The 14,270-nt window shown below is 41.3% G+C and overlaps 3 long non-coding RNA genes across 3 annotated transcripts in view; 2 read left to right on the top strand and 1 right to left on the bottom strand.

Moving 5' to 3' along the window:
• Positions 1 to 14,270, top strand: part of LOC145445226 (uncharacterized) — a 186,329-nt gene that overhangs the window by 25,800 nt on the left and 146,259 nt on the right. The window lies entirely within an intron of this gene.
• LOC145445223 (uncharacterized) overlaps positions 2,665 to 14,270 on the bottom strand; it is a 145,368-nt gene continuing 133,762 nt past the window's right edge. The window contains exons 2-3 of the long non-coding RNA XR_013916916.1: positions 2,880 to 3,078; positions 2,665 to 2,777 (exon numbers count right to left, since the gene is read on the bottom strand). This is a non-coding gene — a long non-coding RNA (uncharacterized LOC145445223). The remainder of the gene's footprint in view (positions 2,778 to 2,879; positions 3,079 to 14,270) is intronic.
• Positions 5,604 to 7,002, top strand: LOC145445231 (uncharacterized). Its single transcript, XR_013916926.1, has 2 exons — positions 5,604 to 5,647; positions 5,743 to 7,002. It is a non-coding gene; the product is annotated as an uncharacterized LOC145445231 (long non-coding RNA).

Here is a 14,270-nt window from a genome sequence, read left to right as displayed (position 1 = left end):
CTGACCACCTCTGCCTAAACCTCAGGATGTTCGCCAGCTACAGGCATTCCTGGGCAAAGTTAATTATTATCGCGCGTTCATTCCTAATTTTACGATTAAAGCCGCTCCGTTATATCGCCTTCTTCAAAAAGGCACGGAATTCATTTGAAATACGGACTGTGACGCAGTTTTTCGCATTCTCAAAAACGGCGTAATCGACGCTACGCAGTTAGCTCATTATGATGTAAACAAGCATCTCATTTTGTCAACGGATGCTTCTGAATTCGGAATCGGCGCTGTCCTCTCAATCGAGCACAATGGCGAAGAGAGACCGATCGCGCACGCATCGAAAACGCTTTCCGATTCGCAAATATCCTACTCTCAAATAGAGAAGGAAGCTTTGTCAATCATTTACAGAGTCACTAAATTTCGTCAATTCTTGTATGGTAGAAAATTTGCTCTCGTAACGGACCACAAACCGCTTTTAGCTATTTTCTCGCCAGCAAAAAATTCCCGTGATTACAGCGCAACGCTTACAGCGATGGGCACTATCACTCATGGCTGACTAATACGATATTCGCTATAAACCAGAGGTCTCAAACTCAAATGTGCTCGCGGACCAATTTCCTAGTTTTTGGTGACGCCGCGGGCCGCAGCATCAATAATAGGGATATTCAATGTATAATTCCCAAGTAGGCCTTATTTGACGGGACCTTGCAGACAGGCATTCCACAAACATCGTGGGTATGTAATTTACTGTTGTACTATTCACGACTGACACGGAAAAGTCACATTTTCAAATATTTGAATAAATTTTTTGGGTGCCGGGCATTTTTTCAGACATCCATGCGAGAGGATGCATCATATGACATCGTAAAACTGTCGGGTTATAATGTTGCAGCTAGTGGACCTTTGACGTGCCACAATTTTATGTACAATATTTCAAAATCTGCTGAAGTTTGATCTGATATCAGAGCATTTGTGCGGTGTAGCCTAATCCTGGTTTTGTTATAGTCGTGATAAGTATAGGTTCTTGTTACCGTCATTGCCAAAGTCAAATTAAATCAATGTTGGATTTTGCCTTCGATTATTATTGGAACATGTCAATAACAACTTCAATATAATCATTATTGAGCCACAGTAATAACATTGCTTCTTAACATTTTTAGCGACCGTACCCCTTGTGCTTCCAATAAGTTTTCTCGTATATAGCCCCTTAAAATCGCAACAGGGGTTAAACCCGCTTAGACGCCAACCCGCCACACGCCACCCTGCGGCTGAGTCTCTACGTGGCGTCTGGCGTCTGAACGTGTTGAAACCACTGAGCTATATAAACACTGGAGTGCGCTACTCGCGATATTTACGTTGTCACTAGAAACAGTTGCATTGTGGGGAATAGGCTGGACGATTTAGTACAGGAGCTTATGGAAAAACGTCCAGTTTTAAAATATATTTGATTCGTATTGGGTTTGTAGAATTTTATACGAATGGAGCTTTGAATGAATAATCATCGTAACATTCAGGATTTGTTTCAGCCCAATATCTCGTGTTTATATCTGTGTATTTCGACATGTCGAAGATATAAGTGGTTTCGATTGTTCGTGGTAAAATAAGGTTGTCTATGTGTCATCGTATGTATTTTTTTGTGGTTATATTCCTGATGTAGATTGCTTTACTCGTTGTATCCAGCATATTTTACGTGTACAGAAATAACCAAGCTGTCAAAAGATGTATAATGCCAGTTCAGTTATCTTTCAGATATGTGTATCTATAGGAAGTAAAAGCATCTACGATTGTCAGCTTGAAGTTATTATCGGAGCGTGCCTCAGAATTACCTATCCTGGATTCAAAATCTTCATACTTCAATGGAGCTGATGTGAATGCTGTAACTGCCAGCTACGTGGTGGCTGTGAATATTGCTGAAGGAGAAAATTCAGCATCATGGGACATATCAAAAGGCACTGCTGAAATCAATTGAATGCCATTGTGGTTATTCTACGTATTTATTGGTTCAGCGTATTTAAATAAATCCAAAAAAGAGAAAGTAAAGATATGTCTGCTATGTGTAGCGATGGGGTAGTGATTTCTGTAGAAGTGACTGAATGAGTTCATTGAATGAGAGAAACAAATGCATGGGTCCTTATTCAGATGTAGCTAGAATTGCCCAATTCACAGTGAAATTGAGGCTATGTTGGCTGTAACAGCAATCTGTGCACTGTGGGAGTTCATAATAAATATTAATTTTATCGAATCAAAACGGCACAAGATACAATCTAAATGGCGTACATGTATTTTATCATAATTACACCTATAGCTACCCATATACGTGTGTACATGAAGCTTGGCTCGTTTTGCACTTTCATGAAACCAGAAATTAGATTAGATTCAAAACTAACTGGAGATGTGAACATTCCAACTCAGTTTTTCTGCCCACGATACTTGCCTACCCTACTAGATGAAGCACTCGAACCTGGCTTTAGATCAACCATTTCTGTGGTCACACGCAATAACGCGCTGTACTGCCTCGTCACACGAAATACCGCGCTGTACTGTCTCGTACCAAAATGCTGAACTTTCGTTTTCAGAAGCACCAGCTTCGGTTATGAGAAACGAATTTTTCTACAACATAAAAAATAAAAACAGAAATAAATTAATTGTTATCGACTTTACGTCGCCTTCGGCGTGTGCGCACAGTAGCTGTGGTCGTGAAGAACTACTTCAGGTTCAGCGGTTTGTGCTTCATAATGCCGTTTCTTATCTGGAACTGCAGAAGGTCTCACTCGTCGGTTGTTTGAAGCCTGAAATTTGTGAATTTTATGTTAACTAGGGCTAAAATAAAGGTATAGTAATTGGAACTCAAACTTCATAAATATATAGTCACTGTCTAGTGTCTACCGTACCTTTGGCCTCATATATTTTGGAAAATTCAGAAATCTTGTCGGCACCGCATTCGTCCTTAAACGAATTCTCCCGCCAACACGGTAAATATCACTTTCTGAAAAATGATCAGAGCAGATGACCGGCGATCTTGCTGGCTCCCAGTCTTTTCTTCTAATACATTCTATCCATCTTTCTTTCAGGGAATCATTGGTAGGAAAGCTGCGTTGTAGAGAACATTGTATCAGTTCACAAGTAATTCTATGATACGAAGCACACCAAATTGGCCATTCTTTGTTATGAACGATGATAAAAGTAGCAGGAACATATGTGAAATTATCTTGTTCGATTTAGATATATCTGTTACTTTCTACCCCAGAAGGATAAACTATTAGGTAACCTTTTAAATCTAAAGCCAAAGGTAAACCTAAAAAAACATCTTACGAGACAAATCGAACGTCTCGCACGCACAAAGCTATAATGAACTCGACCACGGAATTAGCAATTTGAACTTTAGTGTGAGCATCTGGCACCAGAAATATAGAATTATTACTCAACTATGCTGGACAAAACCGTGTGGCCTTCAATTATACCTTTACTTCTAGTCCTACCTCCAACCTTCACGACAATTTTGAGCAAGGATTGAGTACTAAGCTAGTTATTGGCTGAACTGCCCATACAGAATACAAACAGTGACCTGGCTGGTCATGCTATTACAGGTATACTGATGAACTGACATGGTGCTGAGACTGCTGATATAGTCTGCTCCGATCATACCAACATCCATATACTTGTGACAAAATGTTCTGGTATAATGACACTTTAACATGGCCTATTCATTAATGCTGTGGCTTATCTGGACATTGATTAACTGTGATGGTCAGGAGATATTAAAAATAGAAACTGATTCTTCAAAGATAGTCTTGCTGCCCTGCATATTCTGCCATTCACTCACCGGTGAAATGTTCTTGGATGTCGACGCTTTACCAAAGACTCTTCATCGCTACTACCATCGCTATTACTTCTCATACATGACTCCGTGGATATCTTTTTCTGCCTTTAACTGCACCCATAGGCGCAACAAACACTACCACCAAAACGAGATGTCTTCGACATGTCGAAATACACAGATAACACAGATATAAACACGAGATATTGGGCTGAAACAAATCCTGAATGTTACGATGATTATTCATTCAAAGCTCCATTCGTATAAAATACTACAAACCCAATACGAATCAAATATATTTTAAAACTGGACGTTTTTCCATAAGCGCCTGTACTAAGTCGTCCAGCCTATCCCCCACAATGCAACTGTAACATGGTGACAACGCAAATTTGCTTAGCCGGAGATGGCAGTAGTTCGGGGCTTGGTTGAAACGCAGACTGGCGGCTAAATTGCTACATGGCGTCTGGCGTGTGAACGTGTTGAAACGCAGACTGGCGGCTGAATTGCTACATGGCGTCTGAACGGGTTGAGACCAAGCCCCGAACTACTGCTATCTCCGGCTAAGCAAATTTGCGTGATCCCAATGCGCAGATGCATTGTGGGTACTCGGTTAATCGATTTAGTACAGGGGCTTATGGAAAAGCGGTCAGTGTTTGAATATATTTGATTCGTGTTGGTTCTGTAGTATTGTATGCGTATAGAGCTTTGAATGGCTAATTATTCTAACATTCAGGATATGTTTCAGCCCAATATCTCGTGTCAGTATATTGATATTCTGTGTAATTCGACATGTCGAAGATAGTACGTCCATCAGGTGGTAGCCTTTGCTGTGCCTGGGTGTAGTAAAAGGCGGAAGAAGATATCCAGTGAGTCGTACGGGAGAAGTAATAGTAACGGCAGTAGTGATGAAGAGTCGATGGTAAAGCGTCGATACCCCAGAAATTTTCACCGGTAAGTGAATAACAGAATAAGCATAGCAAAGACATGCCCAGATCAGTCACATCAGTTGTAATGAACAGGTCATGGTAAAGTGATAGCAGAACATTTCGTTGCAGCTATATGAATGGAATGACCAGACCAGACTACCAGCAGAAATCCGTGTCACCATATCTTCTATGTAATGTTCATCATCAATATCTGTAATAATCTGTAATAATGTCCATCTCGCTCTTCGTATTTTGTCCATGATCGAGTACAAGCAGTTCGGCCAATAATCAGTTTAGTATTCAATTCTTGCTTATGCTATGTAGGCAAGGGTAGGAATACAAGGAAAAGATTCAATTAATGGCCTATGGGTTTTCATCAGCATAGTTAAAACAGGATATCTTTTTCAGATGCTAAACAAATACTGTGGAAGTTGCAAATTCCATAGTCGAGTTCATCGAAAGTCCTTATAGCTTTGTGCGAAACTGTCAATTTATTTATTCAAAAATATTTTTCAAGGTTTACCTTTGAACTGCTTTAGCTTTAGAAGGCTGCGTCAATCTTGAATACAATAGCCTATGGAGTGAAAAGTGGCAGATTTATAATTTTATCAGACAAGTTATTTTATGTCCCTTCTGCTTTTATCACAGCTCATAACAAAGAATTGACTATTTAGTGTGCTTTGCTTCATACAATGCTCCATATAATGCAGCTTTCCTACTAATGAATCGCTGAAAGGAAGATGGTTAGAAAGCATGAAAAGAAAAAACTGGGTCCCATCAAGATCGTCAGTTATCTGCTCCGATCATTTTCCGGAAAGTGCCATTTACCATGTGGGCCAGTTGATACGTTTGAGGGAGAATGCGGTGCCAACTGCCAACGAGATTTCTGAACTTTCCGAAATATATGAGGTCAAAGGTACAGTAGACATTTATATATTTACTTCTAAAGTTAAGTTTATATTAGTATACCCTTACCCTAGCCACTGTTGATGTGAAATTCGTGAATTTCAGGCTTCCAACAAACGGCAAGCAAGACCAGCAACACTTCAAGATAAGAAACGTTATTGTAAAGCACAAACTGGTGAAGCAGTTCTCCACGACCGCAGTTACCATGCACGTACCTCTCCTCAAAAGCTGATTCAACAGCAACGCCGTAGAGTGGTACAAATTAAAAAGGGGTTGTATGCTGCCAAAATGAGGACATGCCGCCTGAGAAAAAAAGTGATACTCTGGATGAGGTCATTGCATCTCTGAAAAAAAAAATTTGATCAGCGATTTGTGCGGTGAAGTAATGTCACAAAAATTCAGTCGTCTACCAAGTGAACTGTTGCAGCGCATGAAACTACAAGTTGGTGGAAGAGGAGTCGAATACTCTAAAGAACTGCAATATTTTTGCAATGACGCTGCAGTATTATTCTGCTAAGGCATACAATTTTGTGCGTCAAAATTTTCAACTCGCTCTTCCCCATCCGAATGTGATAAGACGCTGGTATGGAAAACTTCCCGCTGAGCCTGGCTTTACTGGTATTGCGTTTTCTGCTATCAGAGGAAAAGTAGAGGAATCAACAGCTCCTGTAATATGTTCCATAATGATGGATGAAATGTCGATCCGCAAACAGGTTTTTTTGGGATGGAAGAAGATATCGAGGATATGTAGACATGGGTACTGACTGCAAGGACGATGATTCTTAGCCACTGGCAAGAGATGTGTTAGTTTTTATGGCTGTTTGCGTCAATTCATCCTGGAAGATTCCGCTTGGATACTTTTTCATTAATGGTTTGACAGGATCGGAACGAGCAAATTTGATTAAAATTTGCATGAACAAGCTTAACGAAACCGGTGCAACTGTTGCTTCATTGACATGCGACGGGCTTTCCTGACACTCCGCTTGGCTTTCCTCATTGCGGGCAAACATATCGTCCAGGAACATTGAGTCTAGTTTTCCTGGTCCATATTTACCCAATCATCAAATCCAAGTAATTTTAGTCCTTGTCAAATGCTCTAACTCATCAGAAACTGCCTACCAGAATGGGTACTTTGCTAGATGGGAGTGGTCAGCAAATTTGGTCTTTTAAATTGCAACTTCGATCAGAATTGGTTCGTTTATTGTACCTTGTTCGCAGATATTAAGCCCCAACTTATCCCACATTTTACTTTCAGATCACCCTCAATTACGTCGAGGGTGATGTCAAGTCAATAACAATTAATTAATATATTTCTGTTTTTATTTTTTTTTATGTTACTTATTTTAATAGAAAAATCATTCATAACCTTGCGTTTCTCATGACTGAAGCTAGTGTTTCTGAGAACGAAAGTTTGGGTACTAGACAGTACAGCGCGGTATTTCATGTGATCCCAGAAATGGTTGATCGAAAGCCAGGTTGTAATGTATTGTCTTGTAGGGAAGAAAAGAAAGGGATCAGGTAGGCAGCAACTGCGTGATCCCGGAAATGGTTGATCCGAAGATGCACCAGGTAGGAATGCTTCATCTAGCAGGCAAGGAAAGGTGGGTGGGTGTAGATTTTGTAGATTACCTCAGGTCGCTGCGTTACATTGCTATCTTTTCATCGATGATTGATCTGATCAAATCAATAACGATAATAAACTCCGAGCGCAGATTGTTGTAACCAACATAGCGTCAATTTCAGTGAGTACTAGGCAATTCTACCCCGATCTAAATACGGACTCATGCATTCATCTTGTATCTCTCATTTAATGATATAAATATATTATTTCTCTCATTTGATCACCTCTGCAGAAATCGCTAACCCATATTGCTACACATAACTCACATATCCTCACTTTCACTTTCTACGATTTATTTCGACTACTTTGACACAATGAATAAGTAGAATAACAATTAGATCGTATAACTTTGATTGTAGCTGTGCCTTTGTCATGTCACATGATGCTGAATTTTCCTCCGCCAGTGGTATTCATAGCCACCGCGTAGCTGGCAGCGATAGCATTGACATCAGCGCCATTGTTGTGAGAAGATTTCGAATCGAGGCCAGGGTGATTCTGAGGCAGTCTCCGGTAATAACTTGAAGCTGGTGGTCATAGCCATATATGCTTTTACTACCTATAGATACAGTACCTGGGAAATAACAACAAAACTGACAATATCCATTGCAATCATTTGATAGCTTGGTAATTATTTATACTTGAGATGTGCCTGTTTGCTGGTTTTCAATATTTGTAAGAATAGTAAATTACAGTGTGTGCTTGCAACAACAATTCGAGGACGCAGTACATGAAAATGAAGCTATAATGAGTATAAAGACAACATCAGCAAGCTCCCTCAGGATTAATGGCATCATATCCAAATCAAATTGCCATACACAGTACCTGAAACTGTAGGGATAGAGAAGACAACATTATCAAACTCCCTTAGGATTAACGGTATCATATCCAAATCGAATTATCAATGCCATGACAATTGACTTATCCCAGTAATTGTGAAAACAGCACTCAAGGCCAGCAGGAATTTTTGAGCAGAAGCATATGTTTATTTACCTGGATACAACGAGTTAAGCAATCTACATCAGGAAGATATTTGCTAATGAATACATACAATGACACATATATAACCTTATCTTGTCCGAACCATCGAAATCGATATGTCCAGGCCAAAGAGTAATCAAAACAGGCACATCAACCAACCACTTCTGCCTTGACTACCAGCTTAACGCGCAACTATCAACTTAACCCAAAGATGGCGGCCAATTGATCACGCAAATATCGCGAGTAACGCACTCCAGTGTTTATATAGCTCAGTGGTTGAGACGCAGACTGGCGGATGAAATGCTATATGGCGTCCAACATATTATAGGACGCTGTACTGCAACATGGCGTTCGGCAATTTTGTGACGCCGCGTTAGATATCGGAATCATGAACTGAACCCCGTCTCTAAAATCGCGTGTAGCGCGAAGAGTATATTATACAGTTGAATAAATTAGTCAAGTAAACACTCCACAGCATATAGGCCTAATTTCACAATGCATGTCGTACACCCTGATATGGTGCTTCTACCAATGTTCCCTCTAAGCTGCGCACGTGCGCAAATGCGCAGTGCTGACACGGTCTCTGCGCACAGAAAATCTAAGTTGCGCACAAAAAATCCGAAATGATGACCTTTTTTTAGTCGTTACGCACTATTGTCTAAAGGTCTGCGCAGTTAGTTGGTGAGTATGCGCAGACTCGTCAAAATTATAAGGGAACATTGCTTCGTACCCCGATGGGGTCTACGGACCCGGGTTGAAAAGCCCTTGAATAGAAATGTCCAATCGGCTAACATATATAAAGAGAACAAACAACACCCAGCATGTAACCAACTATACGTCACGGGGGTCACATAATACTAATGGTGGCCATACTGACCTCATTAGGTAGCTATATATCCTACGCAACGCAAGCTACGACCTTTTGATTATTCCCCATGAAAGTTTCATAGATCGTTGCGTCCGTAGGATTACCAAGTCACCGTTCCGAGTCGCAAGTCCTTCTCTGATTTTAACGTGTGACCCGACTCAACTCCAGTCAATCAGTCAATCCGAAATCGAGTAATTTTACGAGAAGGTCGCATCAAACCAAATCTCAATTTGGTGATCAAAAACTTATTCCTCCTTAACGTTCATTGGTAGATAACGTTTACCGTGGACTCCGAAAACCTCAGCCTAAATAAATTCTGCCTGTCACTAAGATGTTTGGTACGAATTGCATATAGTCATTCAACACGGCAACTCGTTCATAACAATTAAGTCATCCATATTGCTTTATCTTCGACACATTACTTACTAAATACAAAGCGCTTCTATTCAACGGCCCGCTATTTCAATACTTATAGCTCAAAATGGCTGAGCTTACCAAATCCCACCGAGAACGAATACACCTAACACGCGCTCGAATCGGCCGCGGCACCACAAAGTCCGACTAAATTATTATTATTATTATTATAGGACACGACAGTGGTGCTTTTAGCCAGGTTAGGGCTTTGTGCTCCACGACATTGCAATTACACAAACAGTACAATGAATTTCATTTTTTCGGGTCTTTGACGTTCTTCCACTCTCCCACGCTTGGTTTATCGTCGTATCTTTGCTTCACTTTTTCATTCTTCTTGCACTCTCTCAGTCTCAGTCTCTTTCACGCACACTTCATCAGTTGATCATCGTTTCTGTTGCTACCGAATTACAGCTCGGCTCACTGTAGCTGGGCTTTTAAAGTCACTGACTAGCAGTGAGGTCGGCGATGAGGAGCCCATAGAACCTCCGACACATAGTAATTAGTCCGAACCGGGATTCGAACGACCACCATTGGTGTCGTGACGCTGGCGCTTAACCAACTGCGCCACTCGCTTCCCAGTCCGACTAAATGACTTGACTAGTGCGGGTTTTATAACGTCTCAATAGTTTTCCACACATAAAACATGGCGCACACAGTTCGGTTCATTAGCAATTTTTATCAGTTCAATACACCACAAGTAGTATGAGTAATGTGCGATTGGTGCGCATGCAAGGATTATAATAAACAAACAAAGATTATCAATATAATAAGTATTGAAAGAATTAGCTCATTCTCAATTTTGCAGCAATACTCGAGGGGAATTCCCTTCTGACTGTGCGGCAATCAAAAAGGGGGAATAATTAACGATAGAGAGAAAACGAACAAAGAATCTGGATTGACCTTTGTACTCAGACATGAGTCATTCTACTTGTACTCTTCCACTCGCCTCCTGATTCTACCTGCCTTTATCCTAGGGTTTGCGAATATGTTGAACGTAATCAGCTTCCAAAATATCGATTGACCTTTCGTACTCTGGCCAGACGTGAAACTTATTGATTAGTAATTCTACTTGTACTTTTCCACTCATGATTTAATCTGCCTCGCTTGACCTCTGGACAAGGACACGAAACTACAGCTGACTTCGGTCGTACGCGACTGGGCTTGGTAATAGTCGCCTGCCGACAAATCGCCCTGACCTATCGTTTTGTGGTCCAATTTCGTGACGGGGCTTTGGGAATAATTGCCTGTCAAACCACCCTGGTTGACTTATGTCGTTTCGCGATTGACTCGATTTCGTGTACGGTGGGGGCATAGGAATAATTACCGGTCGTGACGTCAATAAAGTTTTCTCCTGATCGGTGAGATCCTGGTGCGTGTTTTAGGTGTCTATACGTTCGGCTGTGCATAGTGACGCTTTTAGTCTGTTCCATACTGTCGTACTTGCTCTTGCTTTGTTGTCGACTTAAATAGTAAGGAGAAATGATCTGTTCTGGTTATAAGTATGTGTGTCATTTTGAGTCATATCGAGAACCAGAAAGAATGTCGTGTATTAGAAATAGGTATTAGGAGCCCCCGACATAGATTAACTTAAATAAAGTAACATTTAGAATATAATAAGTAATTAAAGAAATAGCTCATTCTCAATTTGACTCGCATCAACGTGTTAATTTCCGGTATTGTAGTAATTGGTGCAAGCAACAACTACTGTTCCACACCTTTACCGCTTTCTAGCGTCTTAGGACAGACAGTCCCAACCAAACAATGTATTTATGATAGGTTCTGTTACTGCTTCACGTCTGGTCAAGCGTAATCATGCCGGTGTCTGTAAATGATATACAATTTACCGCGGCATATTATTTTTGTATGCTGTACGCGATGTACAACTTGAATCGATCAGTTGGCGAACTAATGCTTAACCCGTATGTACGATATATATCGATCGCGAGCTCACCACACACTTGTCGTTCGAATTCGACTAATTTCGCTGCAGACAATCAGTTGTGCTCACGTGTACCGTAACATATCCCCAACACATGTTATGTCATATTTGCAGCATCATACTACGGATATATTAATTCGGGCGGAGTGTTAACATCAGAGAATTTTGTAATCTTCCACTCATCTTTACACCTCGCCGAAAGCAGGCTATAGATCGCATCACGTATGATCTGTCGCAATTCATTCCCATTATTGCACCACCGAGCGCGTTTCAGCCAAATAAGGTCAGTCCACTGATCCCCGATGAAGCGAGCTACCCGGATTCGTCACTATACCACTGAATCTGACATCGTACTCGCAGTTACCGAGTTCGAACGGGAAATGCGAGGCTCGCAGACGTGACACAGCAATTCTCTGATGGTAACACTCCGCCCGAATTAATATATCCGTAGTATGATGCTGCAAATATGACATAACATGTGTTGGGGATATGTTACGGTACACGTGAGCACAACTGATTGTCTGCAGCGAAATTAGTCGAATTCGAACGACAGCGCGTGGCTGCCGAAGCAATATATCCTTAGTATGATATTGTGAATATGCTTGGAGGTGTTGGTATAACAAGTGTGGAGGATATGTTACGGTACACGCGAACACAACTGATTGTCTATAGCGAAATGAGTCGCTCTCGAACGACAAGTGTGTGGTGAGCTCGCGATCGATATATATCGTACATACGGATTAAGCATTAGTTCGCCAACTGATCGATTCAAGTTGTACATCGCGTACAGCATACAAAAATAATATGCCGCGGTAAATTGTATATCATTAACAGACACCGGCATGATTACGCTTGACCAGACGTTGTAACAACTTGTTAATAGAGGGTATTTATGTCTCTGCAAGTAGAACTCAGACAAGTAGATGTCCTGGCGTATAGGCTGCACTGTCTGGTACTTAACTGAGAGAGATTGTCCTCTTCGTTGCTGTCGTGAACTCTTCAGACGAATATATTGTTCAAACACAGTTTATTCTACGTATTTTCAGTAGGTTGCATGAATCTCATCTCGAGTCAACTAAACATGCGCTTATATAGACTCGTGATCACTGCAATCGGAAGTCTTATTCGTTTCCTAATATGGCGTGAAATACACAATGTTGGATATTATCATATAATCCCGCAACAGGTGTATCACATCTGTCTCATAGCTGTATCAGCGGTATAAATTGCAACACTCTGCCAGTTTGACAGCGGTTGCCTCTGATCGAATGAAAGCCAGATCGAATGATATCTGCTTGTGGTTTTTAGGTTCATGAAGGTTTGGAGGTTGTCAGTCACCAGCTCTTACACGAGCTTATAACGCTCGACATAATTCCAATAGGAAGTCAACGTCATATGCTAATATGGGTTTGAAATACAATGTTGTCATAAACCCTATACACCGCGGCACCGACCCTTGTTTGAGGGAGCGAACATGCAATGAAGCGGAAGTAACTATCATACGGGGTGTAGACAACAGTAATACATTTTGCCAAGACAATTCCACTAATTTAATCAACTCAGCAACACTAATACCACACGAGAGGTGAACAAGGTTTTCTACAGCTTTTATAATATACAAGTTAGCCTAGCAGATCACAACACAATTCCAGATTAATACACTAGAATAAGTAATAGTGACCTAACAACTAACTACATTTAGCCTATACAATACAACACAACTCCAGATAACCAGAGCAAGAATTGTTATTCAACACTACCCTATCCGAAGTAATACACTAGAATAGGTAGCCTAACACAAAAAAACAAATACACAATACATCCCAGTAGGCTTGCTCAAGTGCAATACACCAGCCAAGTCTGGAAGGCTATCCAACTTTAAACAACAGTCCATGGCCACCCATATATACAATGTGGCCGTTACAAAAAAACAATTGTACATCGCAAGTACAATTTTGATTGGATAGAATCGACGGCTATCTCAATCAACGCGCGCGCGGTGCTCTTCCGCTTTACTCATCCGTGGCAGGGCGATTGCCTGAATTCATCGGTGCATCAGGACTTACTATGGTTGGGGCTTTCTTCTTTGGAAGCGGCAATTTCGGCGAGTCCGCTGGTAAATCGTGACGGGTCAGAACGGCATTAAGCTCTCGATCATGTACCATTGAGGTAGGAACGATTTGATCACCCCGGTTGGCGTCCGGTGTAGATTGTAGTGAGAGCTGAGCTTCGGTCGCTTCGGTTATGGTTTCCTCGTGTTGTAAAAGCGGCTGCTCGGTACCGATATCGACTGTGTGACATCTGGTGCTTGCGTCAGAGTCATTTCCGTCAGATAGACCCCCAGAATTATTCTCGCCCGTATCGATCGATCGCATTTCAATGTTCTGATCTGAGTGGTTGCCACGCGTCGGAGTCGAAGCTGGAGCACCGCGTCGAGTCGAACTGCGTTCGCGTAACGTGTTCGCCGTGTCTGAAATAAACTCCACAGCGGCAATACGTTTGTCAGGAAAGGACTTACGCATTACATTACGTTAGAACAATACAATTTACAAGTTAAATACAATCCCCAGATCGTAGCGTTCAATAGACAGAAAATCAAGATATATTGGACAATTGGGTTTGTCACGCAAGCCAGCACGTAAAGCACACTGCCCCTGAAAGCATCGTAAACCATTTTAATCGGAATCGATGGATCTGCATCGACATGATCGCCTAGTTTACTACGATTAGCTAAGTGGGAGGCCGATAAGTCACGCAATTTTTGTATTAGCAACATGCTATGAGACATGTGAGCTAACACGCTATCATAATCC

Source organism: Botryllus schlosseri, chromosome 8, assembly GCF_051294905.1.
Source record: "Botryllus schlosseri isolate E-star chromosome 8, Bs_hap1, whole genome shotgun sequence".
Taxonomy (NCBI): domain Eukaryota; kingdom Metazoa; phylum Chordata; class Ascidiacea; order Stolidobranchia; family Styelidae; genus Botryllus; species Botryllus schlosseri.
This window is presented reverse-complemented; position numbering and strand designations above follow the sequence as displayed.